Below are 26,792 nucleotides of genomic sequence, written 5' to 3' on the forward strand. Positions count from 1 at the left end.
TATCTTCTAAGTTTGATAGCATGTGCACACCTGTTCATCAGTGTTTGATGTGTTTTCCTTTTCTGATGCAGTTTCTATGCCTGATCTATCTGAAGCACAATGACCAACATGACCACAACAGGCAGTGACAACTTAAGCCTGACTTTTCTTTAAACTGGAAGGGAGTTTATTATACCTGGGGAAGGCACAATAAAATGCATAACTCCATCATCCAAGGGGGAAAAAAAGTAAAAGTAGAAGTGTTCATTCAGCCTATACTAAGAGTTACTCAAATATTTGTTCAATGAAGTCTGTATCTCTCCTACACAGTAATTGCTTCAGCTATTGAAATAAGTTAGTATATTTGCAGTCTGCAAAAGGTGCACATAGGTATTAAGAAAGGTAGGTAGCTATGAAATTTGACACAATGATGCTTTTAGCAGTTTTAACACACATTAAATTGAAAGCACTGACTGTTTCATTTTTTACCCTTTCTAGTAGGTAAAGGTAATTGGTTAGAAGCCATATAGCTTTAGGATAACTGCAAAACTCTTCCTGTCAAGATCTTATCACCAGATGTTGAATTCACCTGCTAAGATGATTTCAGCGTTTACATTCACCTAGGCCAGACTAGAGCCTCTTCCAGTAGAGAACCCTTTCTGTAAACAAACAACAAATATGTCTCAGATAGCTACTCCATCCAAGTCATATATAATTGTATCTGTAAATAGTGCATCCAGCTACAGGAGTTTCAAATTTTGCTATAAATGGATCAAGCTACGTATCATCTGTGGCAATAAAATGGTTTGTACAGACTCGCCAGCACCTACAGTTTGTGAGATCTGGACGTATGCTTTTTTCAGATTCCTACTGTTCAAATGTATGACTTTATGATCACATGCAGAGACCCAGGCTTGCTAATTTGGTGAAGGTATAGGAGTGCTATATAGCCAGGAGTCTGTAATAACGCAACAACTTTCACTTTTTTTTGCTACTAAATGTCCTTACTTTTACTTTCTAAGAAAGCATGCAATAATTCTGTATTGAACATACTCACTGAAGTGCAGTTTATAGTGCACAAGACACATTTACATAATTTGCAGACATATGAAGACTGCTGGTGATTCAAATACCAGGCTTGCAAAGAAAGTACATTTTGCATGGTATTCAACACATGAAAAAGTGGAAGCAACTGTAAGGAAAAGAGTAAGGAGCAAGAGGTGCTGAGATTCTGAAATATCACAGAGCCAAATGTTTTGGATGAACTGACCAAATATAAATTGGCACAGCATTCAGGAGAATATCAGAATGCACAAAATAAATATTAGGAAAGACAGCAGGACCTGTTACATAATAAAGCTCATTTTATCCAGATAGTTCAAGAATACCTGCCAACAAGACATGACTCATACAAGCGGCCACAAAAAGCTTCCGTTCCTGTGATAGCATGCCCTCCCTCACCAACCAATCAGTTAGCACTGCAGACTGAATGCTGCATTAATGGAAACCATTTCTGACATGTACCAATAATATATGTATCTTTATATTATTAAAAACGTGCAATGCTGTATGGTAGTTGTTATGCTGAAACAAGTACATTGGATGGTCAGTTCATACTAAGCCTAAGGCTTTACCACACAGCAAAACAAGAAAAAATGTCACATGGTCAAGTCATCTTCATTTGTACAGGTGATGGGGTGACACATCACATAATGTTAGTGAGTATACACAAAGTGAAGGACAATGGATATGCACAGCAGATTAGGACAGACCACATCTCATTGCTGGAGTAAAGGAACATCCACAGTGTCTATCATACTGTGTGCCACAGGGCATTCCACAAAGTGTTCCCCATTGTCTTCTACAAGGTGAACTTGTGGATGCTCTGTGGGATGTCTCCTTGAGTGGTCTATGGATAGAGGCAGCTCTAAGTTATGTTTTTGCCTTGAAATGATATAAGTAAAGTAAATGGCTGTAGTGCATGTGAAGACAAAAACTGTTTTGGAATTTTTGAAAAATGATGAACATACCAATAAAGTTCAGAACACAGGGTAAGCTAATAATCCCTAATGCAATACAGCATGCTACTGTGAATGGGAGAGGTGAAACTGTAACAGAATGTGTTAGGTAGTATGTTGGCTATAGCTTCAGGATTATAATTAATAGCATCATTTGATTAGAGCTCAGTGTAGTGTCAGGTATTGCTTCTAACACCCCAAATAGAGTTAGAACAGGTCTTATGGTTATCCTTGGAGTAGATGACTATTTTCAGTTCACATCCTCTTTAGTCTTCCTAATGCTATACTCTAACTCTAATGGCTTGCCTAAATACCTTCTTATGGGGGTAGTGTATCTTTTATATGAAGCAAGCAGTTTTCCCCCTTATTTTAGAGTTTGGTAATTTTGAGAATTCTACCAAAGGGTGTATTTTTGAATTTCCCATTGCACTTATGCTGAATGGGGAGAAAGTTCTCCATACAGTAGTACAGGCAGGAATAGAAGGTAGGACAATATGTTGTGGCCTTGTAACTAGCTCAGTAGAGGGGTGCTTCTGAATTTTCCAGCCTTCAAAGTAGAATATTAGGTTGTGTTCAGAGTAATCTCTGAACATGGTCCCCTGCTGAGCCTGAAATTATTTCATATTTCATTGAGATTAGTGCTCTATCCCAGTAAGCAAACAAACAAACTTAAATAAATAAATACATGCATGCATACACACACACACACACATATATATATATATATATATATATATATATATATATATATATATATATATATATATATACATACACACACACATACATGCACATGCAAATAAATGGTAGAGGTATTGGGCAGGATTGTACTACTTTTCATGTAAAAGATGACAGTTTGGTGGCCAGATTTGATCAAAGAGGGAGGGAACGATGTTAGTAGGTTTGCAGAGAAATGGCAACATCTGTAAGGATGAGGTCAAGTATGTGCCACCTGTGATGGAAACTTGGACTATTTGATCTAGATAGTTGGTATTGGCATACTCCTGGAACTACTGGGCATATTTATTATTTGTTGTATAAGATTTCTGTTTAATAGGTGGGTAGATAAAGTCACCCAGGATTAGCATATTTGGATTAGAAGACACAGAATACATCTTTTTGAGGTAATTACCATGGTTACCAGGAGATACTGAAGGGACTCTACAACTGCCAATAATTTAGAGATTGGCTTTATTTAATGTGGTTAAGATATGCAGGAGTTTCAGACTGGCATCATGAGGAGTGTGGCTCCAGATGATCTACCATGTGACTGAGGGCTACAGTGACTGGATTTATTTGGATTCTGAATGCATCCTCATTGCAGAAACTGAATGGATACAAACCTTCTTGCTCAGTTGCTTTTAACATAAGAACTTTGGCTGCATGTACAGAACTGAAGACACCAGTATGCTTGCTTTTATCATAAAGAACTAACTCACACTTTCTTCATTGCTGAGTACAGAATGAACTTTCACTTTCTTGCTTACATTATATGCTGTGAATTCAAACTTTCTTGCTTGCATTGGATACAGCAAACAGCAACTTTCTTGTGTGTTTTGGACAATACAAATAGCAACATTTTGCATGCATTGTATGGAATTAACTCAGAATTTCTTGCTTGCATTATAGAGAATTAACTTGTTTTTTGTTTGCATTGTGCAGAAAAACAACCTTTTGTTTATACTAGACAGAACAAACAGTAACTTTCTTGATGCTTTTGCTAGGAAAATCATCAACATTCTTGCTTGCATTATATAGCATGAACTCCAACCTTCTAGCTCTGAACAGAACAAGCACCAACTTTGCTGCTTGCACTAGTGAGAAAATTACTTTCTTGCACACTCTGGATAGCACAAACAGCAACATTCTTACTTGAATTGCACAATATAAAATCTGTCTTTCTTACATACATTGTACAAAATAAACTAATTTTCTTGCTTGCTTGCTTGCATTGTGTAGAACAAACTCTTACTGTCTTGTTGCTGGAACTTGCTTGCAGTGTGTAGTGTATCCAGTATTCTTGCCTATATTCTGTACAGTGGACTAACTCTAACTTTCTAGCCTGCATTACAAAGAATAAACAAATGTTCATGTTTGCTTTGTACAGAACATTCAGCTTTCTTGTTTATATCACACAAGCATGCTTTGTAACGTGTAGACAGAATGAATGCCATATTATGGTATGGAACACTGTTGTAGGATTCAACATAATTACCATCATTTTCTGTTGCCAACTGTCATGTATTTCAGGAAATGTCAATTATACTATGGCAATTCTACTATTACTATGAACTTTTTCAGGTGCGTCTAGTGCTCTGTTCATGTCCAAAGTCCTGTGTGTGAACTATAAAGTTGCTTAGTTTCTCCTTTGCCATTCTCTTCCAGTCTATAAATGTGATCTCCCCAATACAAGAATGTACCTTGCTTATAATCATCTTCCTTTTACCTCACAGCACAAATATTATTCCAACTGAAAATAAAATACCTTGGTTTATTCACTTAATCAAAACCAATTAACATAACTGTTTTACAAGTTAGCAAGTTAAATGGTTAATTACACAGTGATAGCTACACTTCTCAACACATTAAATTCCAAATTGATGAAAGAAAGGATTCAAGACTCCGCCTACTCCCTCGGAAATTATAAAAGCCTTCAATACTTGAGGCCATTTTTTGTAGCAATTTGTGAAAAATAAAATCTTTTATAGGATAAGAGCAGATTCCAGGAACTTTTTGCCAGTTATAATTAGCAATCAAAAGCACACTTCTAACACAAATGTTTGCCTTCATGGTACAGTGGTAGAACACCAGACGTCAGAGAACAGCTATGCAAGTCTGAGGCCTGAGTGCCCAAACTGTTCTTTAATAAACGTCCATGATACATAGGGGCACAATTGGGTTGGATGGTATGGCTAGGCTTATAAAGGCCCGGGTGGTTGTTAACCTAGTATATAAATATGAACCTATGAAAGCAATATATCAATCTTTAAGGAAAATGTTAAAGCTATAGTTTATGAATGAATCTAAGTATATATGTTTAAAGATTCCAATTAAGCTATTCCCACTGGTTGACTCATTCCTAACTCCACCACATGATTGTGCTTGATTATTAGCTGGGAAATTTTTGCCATACCATTTGTGTCTGCATTGTATTATGTAATGGCTTTTGCATGTATCATAATTTCTGTACATAGTACACTATAGTTTATAACATTTGTTTTTATTGATATTGTGTTCAAACATCTGTGCAATAGTATGATCCGCTTCTACTGTTACTTTGTTTTACAATGTGCATGATCTTTCTCATTTTCTATGCTGTGTTGGGCTAACATAAATTTAATGGCATGATCTTCCTCTATTGATATGTGTACTATGACATGTAGTAATGTATGATCTGTTCCATTTATGTTCTGTTTGCCTAATGGCTGTGGCCATGTTTTAAAAGGGCCTTTGGAGCAGTCCACCTAACTTCTGAACTAATTTTAAATAAATAAATATATACATACAAAACTAAATGCATACATACATACACCATCCTTAACTTGCTAAAAGAATGCTCACATCCAGAAGAGTAACTGGTATGATAATTTGCATATATAGTTAGAAAAAGCATTTTTGTATGTAGTTAGTGGGTGCACATTTTATATGTTCTCATTAAAATTTCTTTCCAGAAGTCTCTTTAAAATATGTACCTCTACTGACAGAGCTTTTAATTTGGAACTATGGTGTAGAGCCTTTGAAAGAATTACATTGCCTTGCACAAAAGTGTCCCTTCCTGGAGTTAGTACTTCAACAAATTTTAATACTGTACAGTTTTTGTTTTCAAATTGTTTGTTTAGGGCTGTATGATCCTATCAAGAGTTAAGAAAAACGTACTTTCAAAAAGTTTCTTTAGTTTGTAAAATAGAATGCTGCCCTGCTGTGATCATGGCTATCTGATCCTTCAGTGTAATAGGTACAACCCTATTGTGATCATGGTTATCTGATCCTGCTGTGTAACAGGTACAGCGCTGCTGGGATCATGGCAATCTGATCCTTCTGTGTAACAGGTACTGCCTTGACGTGATCATGGTTATCTGACCATTCTGTGTAACAGGTACAGTGCTGCTGAGATCATGGTGATCTGATCCTGCTGTGCAACAGGTACTGCCCTGATGTGATCATGGCACTCTGACCCTTCTGTGTAACAGGTACAGTGCTGCTGGGATCATGGTGATCTGATCCTGCTGTGTAACAGGTACAGCTCTGCTGTGATCATGGTGATCTGATCCTGCTGTGTAACAGGTACTGCCCTGATGTGATCATGGTTATCTGACTCTTCTGTGTAACAGGTACAGCTCTGCTGGGATCATAGTGATCTGATCCTGCTGTGTAACAGGAACTGCCCTGATGTGATCATGATGATCTGATCCTGCTGTGTAACAGGTACAGCTCTGCTGGGATCATGGTAATCTGATCCTGCTGTGCAACAGGTACTGCCCTGATGTGATCATGGCACTCTGACCCTTCTCTGTAACAGGTACAGCTCTGCTGGGATCATGGTAATCTGATCCTTCTGTGTAATAGACACTATCCTGCTGTGATTATGGAGATTTGATCCTGCTGTGTAACAGGTACTGTCCTGCTGTGAACATGCTGATCTTATCCTTCTGTGTTACAGGTCTTCTTCTGAGATGAGTCTCCTGAAGTGGTTCAGGCAATCTGTTATCCATGATTAACTTTTCTGCTTCTCCCCACAATATAAACCATATACTACATTCAGACTAATTGTCACATCTTGCTTCATGTAATTCTTCTTGCAAGCTTCTTAAAAGCTGAACAACACATGATAGCTGCAGATCTGAAGCCTGCACTGACTTTGAACAATGCTTTTTTAAGATTTATTTCAAACATGATAAAATTGATGACAAATGTGGCATCTATTGCATTTAGAAGTGCTTTAGCTGGGAGTCTATAAGAACAGATGGTCGCATCTTCTTCATACTAATGTAGGCTCTCAAGGATGGCTGATACGGTGTTATGTGGGGGTTCTTATCAGTTCATCGAAACTTCAGCAGTTCGAACACCATATGTTTGAACTGTGAAGTTCAAAAATTGATTATCACGAAGCCGCGGAACACTGAATTCTTTCCCAGGGAAAGAATTCGGTGGGCCGTTTCTGTGGCTTTGTGATTTTCAGCACTGTGGTGGAAAGTTACAGGTCGGGTTCAGGTAAGTGTGAGATTGTTTGGACATTAGGGTTAGGGCATGGGTTAGGTGAGTTAGGGTTAGGGTGTGGGTGAGGTGGGTGTGCGATAGTGACAGACTTTAGGGTTAGGGTGGGATAAGTGAGTTAGGGTTAGGGCTCGGGTCAGGTGAGTGTGTGATAGTGACGGACCTTAGGGTTAGGGTTTAGGTTAAGGTAAGTGGATAGATAGTAGTGTATGTACAGTTTAGTGTAGGGTTAGATGTAGGATTTTAAGTGTATGTGTGCGGATTGCTGTTTTTTTGGTGTGCTTGTGTTGTGTGTGTGTTTCTTGGAACAGTGATTTTTTTCCCTGGGGAAAAAAGTCGTTGTTCTAAGCCTTCGATGATTTTGCACTTCGAGGTTAGAAGTTCGAGCCCAGCTGAGCCATTAATGAAATTATATCCATTCTGGGAAAATGAGAACTCATCGGCCATCTGCACATTTCTGTCACTGACCACGACAAAAAGATTCAACTTCTGGCTGTAGCAGTACCGACAGAGAGTTTTAGGAACTTTTGCACAAAACTTGGTTTGCTCTACAACTGATAGCATTGGCACCAATGTAGCACTGCTCTGCATACCTGTTTATATCCATATTGCTATCTGCAAACATTTTCATTATTGCTATTGTCAGAGATTCTGCATCCAATCCTTGTGCTTGTTCAAAGCCTAGGACCCCTATCATTGTACATGTAACAGATAACAAGAGACAGCCGCTGTATTTTTTAAATGACCTTTGATTAATCCACTTGAATTGAAAATAATCCAGTAGCTACATTCTCTTCTGTAATTTGCTGGCTCACTAATCATGCCATAACATTAATAAACTAATCTTGAATGCTGTATTGTACGTATTTAGCATTTCATACACCTGGTATTTTATTTTGTTTTACTATATCAGCATGCTCTGTGGTCAGAAGAATTTTTGTGATCTTGTCCTGGTTAAATGGTGCAGTGGTGCATCAGTTTGTGTTGTCACCTCACAGCAAGAGGTTCTTTGGTTTGATTCTTGGCTGGGGTGAATTCTGTGCAGAGTCTGCATGTTCTCCCTGCATTCGTGGGGTTTCCTACAGGTATTCCGGTTTCTTCCCATGTTATAAAGACATGCGTCTGGGCGTTTCTCCCTGTGCCTCCACTAAAAATTGGTTAGTTCCAAGTTGGACTTTCCTGGTAAACAAATGTTATATAAAATAAATTAAATAAATAAAACTCTGTTCATCTTCTCTTTGTCTTCTTTGCACCACGCATTGCATTGCATTTAACCTCAAAACATTACAAATAGTTTTGACAAAGTAAACGATTTTCTGTTACAAGTTTGCAGTGATCTGCTCTGATCATTATATGTAAGGTCAGTCCTTTTCATGTATGTACCTTGAAATTATGCCATGCTGTATGGAAATACTTTATGACGTTCACAGCCATTGTGCATTGCTGATGATCGATCTTTTCAAATTCATCTCTTCCAGTTCTAGAAAATTTCAAAATAACAACAGCAACCGCAGTAGTGTAGCAACCCAAATAAATCCAAGAAAAAACATTGACCAGCTGAACCAAGTACTTGGTTAAAATTCACGTTTTAATAAAACTTCACTTAAAACACAAACTCCAGACTGAGCGCTTTCACCCCATAAGCTGGGACTTCATCATTCTGAGGATGAAAGCACTCAGTCTGTGGTTTGTGTTTTAAGTGAAGTTTTATTAAAACGTGAATTTTAACCAAGTACTTGGTCCAGCTGGTCGCAGTTTGTTTGATGAATACATTCGTACTTTTGTTTGTCTGTGTTTAATGTCAGCATGGAAAGCAAAGGACTGAATCTTCAGATTGAGAGTATTCAGTCTGTGCAAAATTTCTGTACTATGTGGGATTAAAGCTCCTCCACTTCTGTCCAATTTTTTTTTGCAGGGGATAATTTATTGTTATCAGTAAGCTGCCTCTACTTTTTTAACTGTACTTATCCTGTAGAAATCTCACTAATTTTAAAACCTCTTTCAACATTGTCAAAGTCGGATGCATTGCTATTAGACACCATACTGCAATGCTGTCATCACTGCTATGTTGCCATTCCTGTATATTATATCAGACTTAGTAATGCTGGCTGACGTACACAGGTGTAACTCTGCATACAACACATAACACGCAGTTAATTCATTTTTCATTTCCACCTGATCAATACTTTTCGCCCTCTGGATGAATCCACAGATAACCATTTCTGCAGTGACAAAGTATGATGTCCAGTTAGTAAAGTGTGTTTTGCTCAGTGCTTTTGAAAACATGTATTCAGTGTTGTAATTAAAGGCAGGCAGGTTGCACTATTAACTGCTGTTGCTTCACTGTCAGCATATTGTACAGCTATATCTTTATGTCGGATTAGGTATGAAGGCCCTAGACTTGAGCTAACTTTCAAAGAATTGACAGATGAGTTACAGTGGGGCAGTAGGGCATCTAGCGTACATTCACAGAAGGTACTTTCCATTTTGACATGATTTTATCTATAATAGATGTAGATATATCAAGAAACTCATCAGTATCTTACCCTGTGGGCACATAAACACACACACACACACACACACACACACACACACACACACACACACACACACACATCTACCAGTATACATGTACAAGTACTGCACCCACAAAAGTCTAAACCTCAAATAGATATACGCTAAACATCATGATCTCATCTATGCAGTGCATTACACAGACCTTTCTAAAAAACAGCAATTCAAAACATACAGTTACAGTACCATGGCAGTTGGAAGAGTCCAAAACAAAATACCTGGGATTAAAATTTATCAGTAACAAAATATCTGGCTTACAATTTACTCACCTTAAATTATATAACATTTAATACTCTTAATATTGCTAAACATTGATTTTAGAATTTAAGGCAGTGGTCCTCTACTGGACTTTCTATAATACATGCAACAAATATTAATCTCATGCACAAGAAATACCTCAATGGTTCATTATATGGCATTCGAGACACAAATGTGACTGACTGAGCAGACTCCTTTAAACAACGACAAGAAACATTTCACAGCCCTTCAGAATTCATTCCAGTTATAGCTGAGAACTATTATTCCTGAACCTGATCTCAAAATAATATCCACCTTCCCTTAATTTATGCACAACATCAGCTATGGAATCTTACACTTGTACAGTCAGCGTAGATCCTTAAGTTACTGAGCCTTTACTGACAAAAATGCACAAGCCAAACAAATATAAATCTAGTGCTCTGGCAGTATCTATTGTTTAAAAAGTTCAAACAGCAAAATTTGTTTCAGCAAAAACTCTTCTTTACAAAGATTATAATCAATACATTAGAAGTCTTTACTTCAGTAGTCCATCCATACACAACCCCCTTTTCCCATTCTTGCACATGGGCTTAGGGTGTCATTTCAACAGTGACAATTATCTACAGCCAAGGATTACACCACCAGGTGGCTAGCCCTGCTGCAACAGTTCTTTCACACCACACACTCGCATGCACACACACACCTATGGCCAGTTAAGAGTCTCCAATCCACTAACTGCATGTCTTTTAATGTGGGAGGAAACTAGAACAACCAGAAGAAACACAGTTGACCCAAGTAGAATATGCAGACTCTGCACAGAAGACACCCCAGGTTAGAACAGAACCAGAGAACCTCTTGCTGTGAGGCAACAACACTATCCACTGTGCCACTGTGCTGCTACGTACAATATATTACAATACAAAAAATCCAGATTTAAAAATTCTTTTACATTTTTATAAACCACTTTGCACATTTTAGAAATCATGCAGCCTAGACATATGGCATCAGCAGATGTTGCCTTTTATCCAGTCACTAATCAAACTTTTACAAGTTATTTGCTTCTAATACTTCTTTTTATGATGCATATCTCAGCATGCTAAATCTTCCTGCATGACTCTCACAGTTCTGACACATCTAGGATTACTGTGGGCCAACAGTCATAGTCCCCATTATTGTGCACACCCTAAACAGAGTGTTCTGATCTTTTCCATTTATAGTCCATGCACCTGATACTTTATACTCAACCCACCCCCAAAAGATTACCAGGGCACAAGCTAGGATATAAATGTCAATTCATAATCAGGACACTAAGTGCCAACAAGGATCATTTCTGACAGACCCAATCTGAACACGTTCATAAACATGACTACGATGGGCACCATCACTAACAACCAAAGTTAACAGCAAGTATTTTGATGTGGGCTGTCTATATGTTTGTGCATTATTAGTGTAATAGCACAAAATTCACACATTTGCCACACTCCCAATCTCACCCCACCAACAACTCCACTGCACTATCTGCCACCTGCATCTACCCAACTCAATTCCACATACTCCTACAATGCCACGTTTCCATCACAATTCCACATACTAAAACAGCAAGAATTTACTATTATAGTAACATGTACAGGTGCTCACCAGCCATCCCTTGATGGCCCAGAAAACTAAGCCAATCCACGTTAAACCAAACATAATGCATAGCATACCAATTTTTCAGCAATGAGTTGATGTCACATAATTATGATCAGAGGAGAAGAGGCAGCATGTTACCTGTCAGTAGAAGTGGGATATGAACCTATCTGGAAACCAGAATTCCCATGAGCCATGTTCTTCTTGAATCTTCTAGAAAAAATATATAATGTGACCAAATGACTGATCAGGAGGTGTGGCGTGTGCTGTGTATTTGGTGATGCAGCCAGAGTTGGTGGTGCTGGGAAATGGAAAGTCACTTCATAATTAAACTGTAAAAGACAGTGGAAAGAACCAGCCTAGGTCACAGCTGTGGACCACAGAAACAGTGGACATGTGCCAAGAAAAATAAAACACTTGTAATCATGGACTGTGACCACAGCAGCACGCATCAGGCACACAGATTAATAGCCCAAGCATGTGCTACAGGGTAGCACTGCTAATTTCTATGGGATGTTCCATGTAGTGTTTTATGATGTGACTCCAAAATGCTCTTTGGAATCATGAACTGTAGGACATCGCAAAGCAGAATCACCTCAATGCCTGGAAGTCCTTCAAGTCCATATTCTCCTGTTTGGTCAGGGCAAACAACAATCATCACGTGTTATGCTGTATAGTGCTACCTGCTGGAAGAATGGCATGGCTTTGTGGGATGATGATGCAGAGCCACAGGGCTGGCCACATACAGCCAGTGCATCCTGGCTTCCTTCAACATCTGTGGATGATGTACTATATCAGCCTATGGTCATGCCTGTCCACATCTTCTCCTAATAGATCTAGCAGATCTGGGTTACATTACATTACTTTGTGATTGCAGTCAATAATGGTTGTGTGGACCATGGGAGGCACATGAAGAAACTTCTCACCACTTTGTGCATGAAGCATATCATGGTACTCAACTCATGGATGGCACTAAGGTGGGAATAAATCACAGTTTTTGCCACTGCCCCACTACCAGGAACCTATGTGCTACTGGAGGTGTGTTGTGCAGTCAGATCTTGGCTGTAACCAGAGCTCATAGCCAGATGAGATGGATTATTGGGTCTGATGCAAACCTGTTATCCAATCCTTTATGTTCTATTAACAGGGAGCCATGGTGCTGGGATGCAACCACTGCAGATGCATCCTCCTCCTCCAAGGAGCCTGAGTCCACAGCCAACTGTGTCTGCAGCACTTCAGTTATAATATCAGAGCCCTCCCCATGAGTAAAGGATGATCCCACTGTGTGAAAGTGTGGCTCATTTCATGTGGCTGCTGCCAAGTTATGAGCAGCATCATAAGACACCTGAATAGTATCCACTTCAGAAATATATCTGTTGTCCCATAGACTGGAATGCAGATCAACATTCTCAGCCCCAATGCAATATGTGAAGGAATACCGACATTGACTGATGAGGTGCCAGCTCAAGTGAATATAGGATAAAGTTGTACTGTAGTGCAAGGGGACAAATAATGTGAGCTATACAGTAGCATATACATGCCTCATCTACATGCATGTCCAACCTGCAGCTATGAGGTACCTACAAAGGAAACACCCAGGACACAAAAAACAATTGGCTGTAGTTGTTCTGAATGTGTACTTGCTAAATATTTAAGTGGGGTACTAGTAAGTAAAAATCCTAGGAGATTGGGGACCATTCATTCCCACATTTGTGTTGACATCACAGCCAGTAACAAGGATGATTATAGCAAAATAATTTCTAGACATAGAAACACAAAAGACGTTGACCTTTTGTCAGCTACCTAGTAGGTGGTCTACTCCCACATGTGGCATTCCATGCTGTGCATGTCCCATGCCTTTTTAAGGGCCACATACAATCATGTCAGTAACCCCAGGAGTATCACTTTAGGAGAGTCTTCCATGATAAACAGCTCTATTGACCTGCCACAGCAAGCTATGCCACAGCAGTTCATGCTTTTCATGGGAGAGACAACCTTTGCCAACTAAAATGAAACCATGCCCCCTAAAGACCTACAAGAGGACTACATTTTTGTGTACCAGTAAAGTTTCTTGCCTTTGACATTGTTTGTACAGGCAACACTTCATTATGTAACATGTAACACACTACTATACAACAGCATGCAGTAAGTTAGTGTCTTCATATTCTAAAAGTGGTACTTACAGTTCAAGTCTTTAATCAGTGCACACTACAGCTACTAGCAATGACATCTATCACAACATAACTGGTATGATAGGTTGTAATATTCTACACAAACAACAGGGTGTATTTTATTGTGGCACTAACATGTGCCCAGGGGTGTTCTGAGGCCCAATCCGACAGTCCCTGGAAGAGCATTATTTCCACAATAACACACTCTCTGGGGGTCATTACTGTGCTTAGAGAATGGGCTGTCTGTAAAGTTGTTGTGTTTTACTTGCTTATTTATATATTTTTATTACTATATTATTTTTTATATATTTTTGATGTAAAATAGTTCCTCCGCCTATTGCTTCAAACTTGCTGTAGTATATGGTAATGGTGTTGGAGAAAGCATTTTACATCCAAAATATAACATTAAAAAAAATATCTGGGTATTTAATTTATTTTTGGTCCCTTAGTCCTAAAACATTTGGTTTGTTGCCAGTCATCTGAGATACATTATTAAATAATGACATACATTTGAGTTTCAGACTTTTATTTCCTTCAGGAAATTCATGCTAACACACATCCTTTTATTTACACAAATTTGTAATTTTATAACAACAATAATTAAAATTTGTTCCTATTTTTCAGTCTTTGTTCCCCTTTATTTTAGGCTTTATCCAGATTTCTTCAGCTGAAAGGTCCAGAGTTATGCAAGCCTCTTTACAGCCGCTGCTGTCAGTGGTCGATCTCACTCACACACACACACACACACACACACACACACACACACACACACACACACACACACACACTGTCTCTTCTGCTTTTATGCATGCATTCACTCACACACACAGACAAATACATAAACACACACATACTTTTTTCTGTTTGAATTATTTTTTTTACATTGGCTAAAGAGCAAAAGCACTGATTAGCAAGTATATATAAAATAATAATAGCTTGATCGATCTCTCTCATTTTCATACACGCATACACTCACACACAGACATAAACACATATGCACACAGTTTTTATTTTATTTATTTATTTTTATTTTCTATTTTACATTCGCTAAACAGCAAAAGCATTGCTTAGCAAGCATAAAATAATGGCAACCATTGTTTTTTTTCAGTCTGAGCTCCATGGCAGCTTGATTCGTTTTTCAGCAGGCATTACCTGTAGATTAACACCCTGCTGGAGAATGTTTGTTCTCCAATCAGGGTACAATTTACAAGCCTCTAAAGCTGTCAGATGCTTAGACTAACATGGTAACAACACTCATACTGTGTACAATTAAACAACATAGTTATATTTTGATTGCCACAAAACAGTAAAAGTGTAGTAACAGAAAAGGTGCATTAATTAGACATATAACAAAGTTATATCCAAAAATATTGCCAAATATTCTTCAGTTACTTTTCAAACAAATGAGAAGCTATCCCTACATCATAGATGCTAGATGATATTGTCATGCACTTTTATATTCAATTGCCCAATGCATAGCTAATGAGGCTCATGTTTATTGAATGTTTCTGAATTGCATAATTGTGCAGCTAATATCTGTGCACCTAACAGTGTACTTTACATGGGATTCAGTAAAGGGATCTAAGAAAGTTATTGTTACATATGAGCCAGTTTCAGTAGTTATTGACCATCTAGCAAGACTGTAAGGTACTATATACACTGAGGCTTCCAGCTGTGTTGTGTGCTGGTAAACATGCCCCTCAGTATGGTGAACAATGGAAGACATTTAATTTTTGTACTACCTTCATAAGAATTTTAAGGAAATGCTGCGTTGGAGTTCAGCGATATTAATGCATTGGATGAGCTTGCAGGCAAACTCTCTGAAAAAACAGGCATGCCATAGAACTGTGGAACAATGCTGCCACTGATACAATGATCTCATGACAAGATATGTTGACAAGCTAAATGGAAAAAGATGTTCATAGCAGAGAGGCAATGAAGGTACAGTGAGTGTCACTCTCTATATGTTATATGCTGTCAGCTTCTTTTTCAACCATCATGTATACATCAGTCTATAATTTAACCCTGAGATGTCAGTGTTATAGCTGACAGTTATTGTTTGATAACATGATTTTTTTTGTTTGTTTTGTTTTGCTTTTTTTTTTTAGTGCAATGACTTTTGTGTAGTATGGCTGACTTTTCTGTGAGGAAAGCACATGTGGAACATGCACGATGTATGCTCTTGTGGCATGATCCATATGCACCACTAAGGGTTTTGCATGTATACAACAACAGAGAGAAAGATTAATATTCTAATGTTGTATGAGGGTATTGTGTACATTTAATGTTGGGCAATGATGTACTTGCTAACATCCATCAGCATTTCATGGCTATATACTGACACTGGTGATAGTTCTGTTGCACCTATATGTGTTGGCATTTATTTGAACATTTGTCATTGATACACCTGAAACCTCCACATGTTGTCATGTTTATATTTATGGTCATTGTCGGTAGCTATCAATATAGTTTGCCAGTGTCAGTGACTCAGTAGGTAACAGACTTACTGCTGGTGCTGGAAGACCAAACGGCTGTGGTTACTATTCCCACTCAAGATGAATGGACTAAACACCACAGTGCAGCATTAGGGGATACTGCATTCATGTCCTTCAAATGTTTTTCCTTACCCAATTCCAATATAACCTGGACCAGTAGATGCGGAATCAGAAATTTACCCCTGCTCTGGCACCTATGATTCTACCTAGGCGTAGGCTATACATGCTTAACCAACACATACCAAGCCTACATATACCCTTTAAATAATCATACAGTATAAAAACTTGCCAGATGCATTAGGAAACATGGCTAGGCCTAAAACGGACCCCTGGGATCATTAGCCTAGTAATCACCTATGAACCCATAAGTAAAACCAAATAAGCAATAGGTTTAGACTGCAGTATTTACATATGAATGTATCATCTGGGAGGTGTACATCTAATAGATGTATAGTTAGGAGTCACTTTCAAGAACAGCACATAAGAAGTGGGAACAGAATGATGAGGTACATAAAAGGTGGGACAGTATGATAAGTAGCCTCTTGTCATTAGGGATCATTTATACTACTGTTAACCTTTGCAGAAAACATTAATTTGCACACTGCAGATACACCTTCACCACCATTCACCAGAACATGAGCCACACATGAAGAGAAGGGATGGCAGTTATACTGGGACAGTCTGGGCCACAGTCCTCCCCTGACTTCTGAATTAAACTCAGAACAATGGACCCTACAGTGCAGGAACAGAGGGAAGGGAAGTGGGGAGAATTTGCCGTCAGAAAAATTGAGTCTGTCCTAGAGTACAGGTTGACAGCACTCCAACAAGCAGTCCTTACAGACCGATTCTTTGCTGAATATTTTTTATTTTTATCCGGATTTGTTAGTGCAGTTATTATTCTTGCTGCAACTGCTCTTTAAAAGTGACCAGATTCTGATTATACATATGTGCCTGCCTGTTCTTGTAAGACTGCATGTGTACACGTGTTCTGGTACAGAGTATACCCCGGGAATGTGCCTGCCTGTTCTTATAAGACTATGTGTGTACACATGTTCCGGTATAGAGTATACCACTGGAATGTGCCTGCTTGTTCTTGTAAGACTGCCTGTGTACACGTGTTCCGGTATAGAGTATACCGCGGGAATGTGCCTGCTTGTTCTTGTAAGACTGCGTGTGTACACATATTCTGGTACAGAGTATACCATGGGAATGTGCCTGCTTGTTCTTATTCAGTATAGAGTATACCGCAGGAGGTGCAGCTGCTTATGCCACTTGCATGTTTACTCTGGATAAACTGTCTTTACTTTTTACAAGTCTTATACAAACCTGTGCAACATATGTTTCAGTCAGCGATGACCCTTTGATGGCAGTGAACATGTCTGTGGTCTGGGTAAACAAACAGCTGCGTCCTCAGCTGCAGACATTACATGTACTTGTCTTGATTATGTAAACATTTTATGCAACCTTGCATACGCTCAACAGGATGCAGTATTGGACAGTTTCATAGATAGCCATTCCTTGCATGACTGGGTTGCTTTTCCCACTACTAACATTACTTCTTTCACAGTATCACTGTAGATGGATCTAACCTGGAAAGTGCTTGTTTATATTTCATTATATGGTCATTTTCATGTTCCTGTTCATTTTGTTTTCCATTTTTTTAATACAAAAGATCTTGTGCTCACCTATTCTATATAGATAGCACATGTCAGCAAAAGCACATAGTGCACAGATCTTTTATGACTCATTCACATACCACATGCTCAGAGCCTTGCTTCATGATCTAGAAATTCCTTGGCCACATTGCTCTATTTACTTTGGTTATTTTTCCCGCCTGTGAGACTCTGCCTCCCTACTGCATTTTAAAGGGCATCTCAGGGAATCATGCATCGAACTCCTCACTACACAAGGCTTGTGCTGCAAAGCAGAATATGTCTCTGAATCTTGCTTTTCATTAAAAGATTTGTTCACCAAAATGGGACTTACTTCCACTGCTGTAGTTAATTTTTAGTGTAATTTTCAGAACTGTAAAGCATTTCATGTCACCCTAAATGTAGTAGTCACCTCACACAGTCTATTATAATGCAATGAAGATTAAATGATTTTTGCTATACACAACATGCAATTCCAAAATGTCGGATGTACACTTTTAGCATCTTTTCCTTAAAAAGTCTTCTATATTATACTCTATATAAGCCCATTGTTACTTTTCATTGAGTATCTACAAGACAATTTATATTTTAAGAGAAAGAGTTGTTATATTGAAAGGTGTGTTAGGAATAGGTCACCCTGCAGCTCTGTAAAGTACATTTCCTTAACAAACTCACTGTCTGGGAAGCACAGTGTGATGTTATAACACCCAGTTTAGCTTCTTTTTTCAGACAGGAAATCAATATTCTCTGAACAAGAGTACCAGGTTCGCTTATCTCTGAGCACCATCACCAGTTTCATGTCATCAGAGTGCCAGCAACTGCTGTAGACCCACATGCCCAAATTTGTGGCAGCATTGATGACTGTCTAATTTTGTCCAGACCCCTCTTGCACAAATAAGGCTATTTATTAACAACAAAATATCAATCTAATTCAATGTACTCAATGTCATAAATTCCAACATAACAAATTATAGTAGGCGCTGTTACCTGCTCACCTCCATCTTATTATTGACATAAAGCAGCGTAAAATCAATTTGCTCACTTAAACTCCAAACTCTCATTAGAAGGAGCATGTTACTGCTCACCTCTATAACCAACCAAAACAGAACAACCCAAAGAAATAAATTAGAAGGTGGAACAGCCCCTCCTCAGCCCACCAGCCTGATATCAGGCTATTCCCCCTTCCTTAATGTTGAAACAAAACAACATAACCAAGTTCTTCAAAAACAATGAAAGGTGTGCATTAAACAGACCCAAACCCAATTCACGTAAATGTATCCCATCCTTCTGATACCAAATCAAATGTCTGTCATCAAAATCTCTGTGACCAATGACATAAACAGGCAATGTCCTAATGCTCTAGAAAGCTGACGGTTCACAAAACAGCAAGCTCTTTCGGCATTCATAAATTTGTCTGCACACCTCCAAACTAACTGTGACACTATCTCTGACCAAACTGTAACCAACAAAGGAAGCTTCTGCCTCAAACTTACCAAATCACCCATCATCATAGATAGCAACTGCTATTTCAGAACTCTCCCCAGGTCATTACCTGCCAGGTGGAGGATCAAAATACTTGGTATCCCAATCTTGAAATGGATAGCTTCCAACTTGTCGGAGAGCCGATAACACCTTAAGCCACTAAAACCTTGCCAACTCACTGTCTACCCGTATGGAAGCAACCTCAAATCAGCTCCTTCTGGTCTAATCACAGTTCACTTCACAGCTCAGTACACAAAGGAATGGCCCATTATGACAACAACCCCACCAAAAAAATTTAATTAATAATAGTCATGAAATACACACACATCCCAGCTCATCTAATATAAGACAAAACGCTCCTGATGACCAGCACCCCACCTTCTTTATAACCTCCATAGATTTCCCTTCCCTTGCCAAATCAGATGCTCTCCCAGTCTGAAAGGAATGCATGGAAAACTTGTCACCTTGGACATTTAAACAATGAAAGACCTTCTGCACCAGGCATAGAAATTGACTGGCTCCTACAACTCTCTCTAGTTTGAAAAAACAAATCCTGAGCTCTCCCACCATGTGTAAATTGCAGTTTCTTACCCCAAGTCACCCTACAAATTAACTACTCCGCACGTGTATGCAGCACATTTTGGGTACCCTTGCCTTCCTGATCAATTTTGAATTGCTGCAACCAAACAGATAATGTGAAAGGAAAAATAAAGATGTCCCTCCACAACAATGAACCCAACAGCTTGTTCACCATAAATGTTCCTCTGTACATCCAAACTGCCAAAGTACCCCCAAAGTGGGCAATCCACTGTATCCCTACCAACAAATGCAACCCTAACAACAACTCACTAAGGGCCTGTTTCATCATGGGTAACTGCTTGTCATTTCAGTCTTTTTATATTACATAAAAATTGTTTACCATATAGGAGAAGGACATTGTAAAATAGAGATGGAGTAAATTACACATGGTGCAAGGTGAAATGGGCAGTCAGAGGAATAAAACAGGAAGGAAGGGGACAACAGTTTCCTGGATAGAAAGTTGTTATATATATATATATATATATATATATATATATATATATATATATATATGGCCAAATGACTACAACTACGGTGTTGTTACCTAATATAAGCTGCCTATGACTGCTATGAAAAATGAGTTGTTTAAAACAGGATTAGAGTTAAGTAGATAAGGGGAGGGTGATGGTGATATAAGACCTAAATTTGCCAGTAGAGCAGCCACACAAGCCAGAGCACACACAAGCCCCAGCCACACAAGCAACTCCATTCCTCCCTCCCAGGCACTCCCCCACTCCCCCTCACCACCCCTCTACAGAGCATACCTCTCAACTGCCCATATAGTCACAGAATGTCCAGATTCTGGCACATATTTTTGGACTGCTCCTCATAAAATTTGTGGTCTTATGGCAATTTACTGGTATGATCTGAGGATTAAAGTCACAAAATAATGACATACATTTGAGTTTCCAACTTCAAATCTTTCAGAAAATGTATGTTAAAACAAACTCAAGCAACTTTCTAAGTTTATAAGAGCAATATTTAAAATATGTCCCTATTTTTGGGTTTTTGTCCCCTCATTTTGACAGGCTTTGTCCAAATTTCTTGCACTAAGAGCGGTTGAGAAGTATGCAACACAGAGATGGAACAGCCAATGGCAACAACCTGCATGTCAGCTCTACATTTGTGTCCTGTAAAGACAAAACCCCAGTTCCTTGTCATCCTCCACCAACAATGTGGGTGCCCTTGTTGGCCCAGTCCAATGAATACTCCACTCCCCCAATGAGCAAGTGCAGACACTTGAACAAACACACAAAATACAAAACTGACCTATTTGCTAGTCACTCCAACCAAACAAATTCTTCCTGCAAACAAAAAACAAACTCCTTTATTGCATTTTTCCTTTCCTCTCCTACCAACTGCCAATCAACAGCACTATGCATGCCCCACCAGGGACAACAGGTCCCACTCAGTGCTCCAACACAACAGTCGACCCAGTACTAAACACACACACACATTATTTAATACACAGTTCCATGAAAATAGTAAAAATGAAAACATCCAGCTGTATGCAAATTAACATAAGCTAAGCAAAGATGAGAGTAGGACAGTGTGTTGACAGTTATCTGATGAACAGATAGGGAAAAAACCATGCACACGTGCGTGAGAACTGAGATTGCACTCCATAGAAGAGATTCTCATTTTACCAACCAGAACAATCTCCAAAGCTAATTAAATTAGGTAAGGAGCATCCTGCATGAGGTTCATGAGGGTGGCTTTCCCTCCACAACTCAAACATTCAGCACATTTATGTGAATGCAGTTTCCCACTGATTATCCTGTGCACTTATGCCTTAGCTCTAATAAGTACTACAATATAATGAAAAATGCACAGACCAAATGCTGCATAGGAACTGCACCCCCATTGCCAAAATTAGAGCCTTAGCAGAACATGAAAAGGCAGAACTTCGGCACAGAAAATGCAGTCCAAGAATCTCAAAATGGACCACAGTAAGACAAGGAAATTAAAATATGCTGGAGTTTATTCCATCACCACCTTTTAAGTTAATGACCTGGTGGTATGTTACCATATTGTTAATATGTACCACAAAATACTGTGAGCCTCGATTTATTCACATTGGCTGGTTTTAATTCAGCATACTATATGCACCAGTGGAAACAATTGCACTCATCAGTTCATCGGAACGTGACAATCAAGCAAGAAAAAAGTAAAAGATAGCTACGAAGCAAAGCATTTTTGAAGGAGTAAGATCCACTCCGGGAATATTTCATCTCTAAGGTTAAACAACCTTAAGAAAAGTAAATACTTGGCTTTGCTGGAAAACCACATTATTTTATTTTTATTAGATGTTCTGACACCTTGAACTAAGAAAACTGAAATAGTGTGTGTGTGTGGAATGCAAGTTCATACTGCTTTCCTACATGGCAATAAAATGTAACTCACTGAGCACTAATTTGTCAAGCTGCAGCTCACTGGTTTTTACAACTCACTGACAATGTCTCCTATTGTTTTAATTCGCTGTTGTGAGTGGCACTATTTCCATAAGTGTTGCCTCCCTTTTTAGGTGTTTCTGTTCTTCCCAATGTTGAGTGACTATGAAGTTAGTACACTTGCTGTCCCACTGCAGCCCCATCAATACGTATGAAATACCTTTTTAAAAACAAAATATTTTTATTTAAAATTGCATTCAATCTTCTATTATATTCAGCTTTGTTTCAGTAAAACTGTTATTATTCCTTAAAACATTCAAAACAATTTCCAATTCTTCCTTATTAGGAATCACTGTATATAAGGACTTTATATATCCATGGTCACTAACAAGTCATTTTCACTGACTTCTATGTTTTTAAGTTTCTACATAAAGTTACCTTTTATGGCTGCTTTTTTTTCAAATTTTGCTCTGAATAAATAGCTAGGAGCTCTGTCTTGGCCCCAACTGGTGATATAATAGGCCTTGAAGGTGGATCATCTAAACATCTGTGGATTTTAGGTATAACAAAAATTATGCCCATCCTATGATTTTCCACTGTAAAATAATCTGCTACCTTTTATTCTAAGTCCACCATCACAAAGCAACACTTTCACCATCATATTAATATACTTATAAAAGCTTCATAATCAGAAACTTCTTTATTTTTATCTCTGTTATTTAATAAATTAAAAATTTTCCCTTCATAAAAGCATTTTCCATAGCCACTAAATCCCCTGCTTTGCCCACTTTCATTGCTCTTAAAGAACAACCATTTAATATATTATTAAGCATGCCTCTTTTTATGTCAAGTTAAAGCTGCTATTTTTTTTGTTTGTTTTTTGTTACATTTCTAATTTCTTTCTCACATATCCTTTCAAAAGCAAAACATTTTTGGAATAAGTTGTGGACTAAATCATAAGCTCTAGTAATATTATACATTCAAATTAGAATTGAAACTCTTAAGGGATGTGATAGATTCCACCACATTCATTCTTCAAACAGGAGCAAAAGTCAAATATTTTATTAAAACATTAACTTCCTTAGCAATCAAAATTTAATTAAATAAATTAATGATTTTAAATTGTGTAGAATTAAATAAATCTAAATGTCCTCTCTGTTCATGGTCCGTCCACACCTGTTGCCTCTGAAATGGGATGGATGTCTTTGTTGGTATTCTGGAGTCCATGGACAACTTTAAAAAACACTTGGGCCCATGTCCTGTTGATTTTCTGAGCACAATCTTTATGATAAATAAGAGTGTAATGTTATCTTGCCCTCTGTTTGTGATGATAGTTTGACTGACAGTGCTGCTCACCTTGCTGTCTCATTTGTGATTGACTATCTGCAGAACAATTTTTCACTTGTGCAGAATTCTCTTTTTAAAAAACACTTTCTTTGTTTATCTGATTGGTAGAAGAACTTCCAGAAGAAGTTTGCAGTGCCTTAGTGTTCTTTCTGTTGCTAAGCAGAAGCTCTAAGAATAATTCTTGCAGAATTCTATATGCATCTGTGTTTTATTACTGGACACCAGGTGGTGCATCGGTACTGGGTCCCAGCACAGCCTGAGGAATGTGAACTGGAAGTTGTTCTCCACTATTCTCAAGTCATATAATGAGTTAACTAAATATATGCTAACCGTGGCTTACTGTACTTTAGAGAATGGGCTTACTGTACATCAGTACCCTGATTGGAGAACAAGCGTTCTCCAGCATGGTATTAATTTACAAGTAATGCCCACCAAAAAACGAGTTCGCCACTTCACCGCAGCATATCAAGCTGCCGTGGAGCTTGGACTCAGAAAATGAAACGGCCACCATTATTTTACGCTTGCTAAATAGCACTTTTGCTGTTTAGCAAGTATAGAATGTGAAAAAAGAAGACAACAAAAAAAGGATGTGTGTGTGTGTGTGTGTGTGTATGTGTATGTGTGTGTGTGTGTGTGTGTGTGCGTGTGTGTGCGTGTGTGTGTGCGTGTGTGTGTGTGTGTGTGCGTGTGTGTGCGTGTGCGTGTGTGTGTGTGTCTGCATGTGTTTGTCTGTGTATGAGTGTATGCATGCATGTCAGTGAAAGTGAGAGCGAGCGAGCCATTATTTTACACTCACTAAGCAGCACTATTGCTGTTTAGTGTGTGTAAAATAAAAAAAGAAAAAACAAAATAAAAATAAAGCCTGAGTGAGAGACTATATACATGTATGAGAGTAAGAGAGAAAGAGAGAGAGAGAGAGATTGCATGAGTGTGTGTGTGTGTGTGTGTGTGTGTGTGTGTGTGTGTGTGTGTGTGTGTGTGTGTGAGAGAGAGAGAGACTGAGTGAGTCAGTGAAGTGCGAAAGTGAACCAACGATCCCCTGGCAGCATGAGTGAGACAGAGTGAAAAGAGAATGTCCTGTCTGTAAAATTGTTGTGTTTTACTGATGTATGTATTTTTTTAAGTACTGTTTTATTTTTTTAAATATATTTTGGATGAAAAATGCTTCCTCTAACACCATTAACATATACTACAGAAATTATGAAACATTAGGTGGAAGAACTATTTTACATCAAAAATATATTAAAAAATAAAACAGAACTTAAAAATATACATAAGTAAGTAAAACACAACAATTTTACAGAGAGCCCATTCTCTAAGCAAACCTAATGACCTGCAGGGTGTGTGTTAATGTGTAATTAATGCCCTTCCAGCAGTGTAGAGGCCATCCGTCTGTGGTGTTGGGCCTCACAAAACACCTGGGCGGGCATTGATTACACATTAACGCACACCCTGTCGGGCATTATTGCTTGTGTATTGTCCCCAAGTTTCATCTCTTCCTAGGTACAGCTTGTACAGGTGATTAACTGCTAAACAGTAGATACAGTCACATCGTGTTCAAAGTATCTGATGCTTTTTGAAGACAATCTCTTAACTGGGCCAGGATTGTTCAGTCAGCTCTGCCATATCAGCGTGTATTTTCAGTGGTGGGATTAGGACACTGCCTATTGATGTACATATGCATGTATAACTAAATGGGAAAAGACTACTGCAGTTGAACCCAACAGTGGTTATTAAATAATATCATGTAGCTCTTCAACGATTCACAGCTATGCTCGGACCTAGACTGCTGTATGCAGAAAACAGTATATTCTTTTTTTGTTTTTCTAAGTCTGTCAAATATGTTCATACATAGTTACTGATGTGTACTCTCCTGAACTGTGGAAGGTCTAAAACAATGGTTACTTTCCACATCTAATGCTGTGTGAGTCTGAGCGTTTTTATTCTTTGTCTAACAACATCATATTCTTAATGCTTCAGTCAGCACAGGTACTTTTCCTGACTTGCAGAAAACATTTTATGTGATGATGTCTTGTCTCGCCTTCATTCTGTACTGGTGGGTTTGGAACCGATCCTCGGTTCCAACTCAGCCGTTTACATAAGCTCGGGGTCTCCAACTAGCTTGTAGCTTACTCCCTATCCCTTGATGCTCTAGGGAATTCCCCAGATTTCAGTTGCCTCTAAAACAGATTGGGTGTTTCAACTGGTTCTGGCTAAGTGTTTTTCTCTTCATATAACCATTTTGCTTAAAATATCATATTTCCTTTCCTTTTGAGATTTAAATAACTAGTAAATTAGCTTTAGCTTATTTCAAGTTTTTTTCGAGTGTGTTGTTTATACTCTGGCCGTCATTATATTTAGACCTAATTCATTTCTCCCTATCCTGAATTTCCTTTGAGAGTGTTAACATTTTTTTCTCTTTAGGCTCGTTTGTTGAGCAGTTAGGTGCTGATTGCTGTTTGCAGTTAGCTGTCAGGGTTGTTTCAAACCCAATATTGTTGCAGAGTGTTATACTCGTTTTGACCTATTTTTCCTTGACAGGTTTTAATATTTTACTGTCAAGTTAGCAGTTTCACTTTTAGAACTACTTTTTTTTCATCTAAAGTCTTACAGTTTGACTAGTGTGTGTCCTTTGATACATTTGCATAGTTTGTTAAAAATATATAAATATATAAATATAGTTGTGGGTTTTCTCTTTGTCTGGAGTTTGTCTCTTACTTCTGACCTAGCTCATTTCAGTTAGAGAGCAGCTGAGCCCATTTAAGTTAGAGGGCCTTATTTCCAGTCACTGCCCTTTTTATTTACAGCAGTTGTACTCTTGGTTTGTTGTTTGTGGATAGTACCATGTCTAAGCAACCAAAAGATACAAAAACCTCAGGGTTTAAAAAGTGCTCAAAGTGCACACAGAAAATGTCAATTACAGATGGTCATAATGTGGGTGTATACTGCTTGGGAGCAGTACATTTACAGGAATCGTATTCAGTTTGCCGCTCCTTTAGTTCCAGGGTCCTTCTTGACAGAAAGA

The sequence above is a fragment of the Protopterus annectens genome, chromosome 14.part0 (assembly GCF_019279795.1).
Source record: "Protopterus annectens isolate FY-2018-M chromosome 14.part0, PAN1.0, whole genome shotgun sequence".
Classification (NCBI taxonomy): Eukaryota; Metazoa; Chordata; order Ceratodontiformes; family Protopteridae; genus Protopterus; species Protopterus annectens.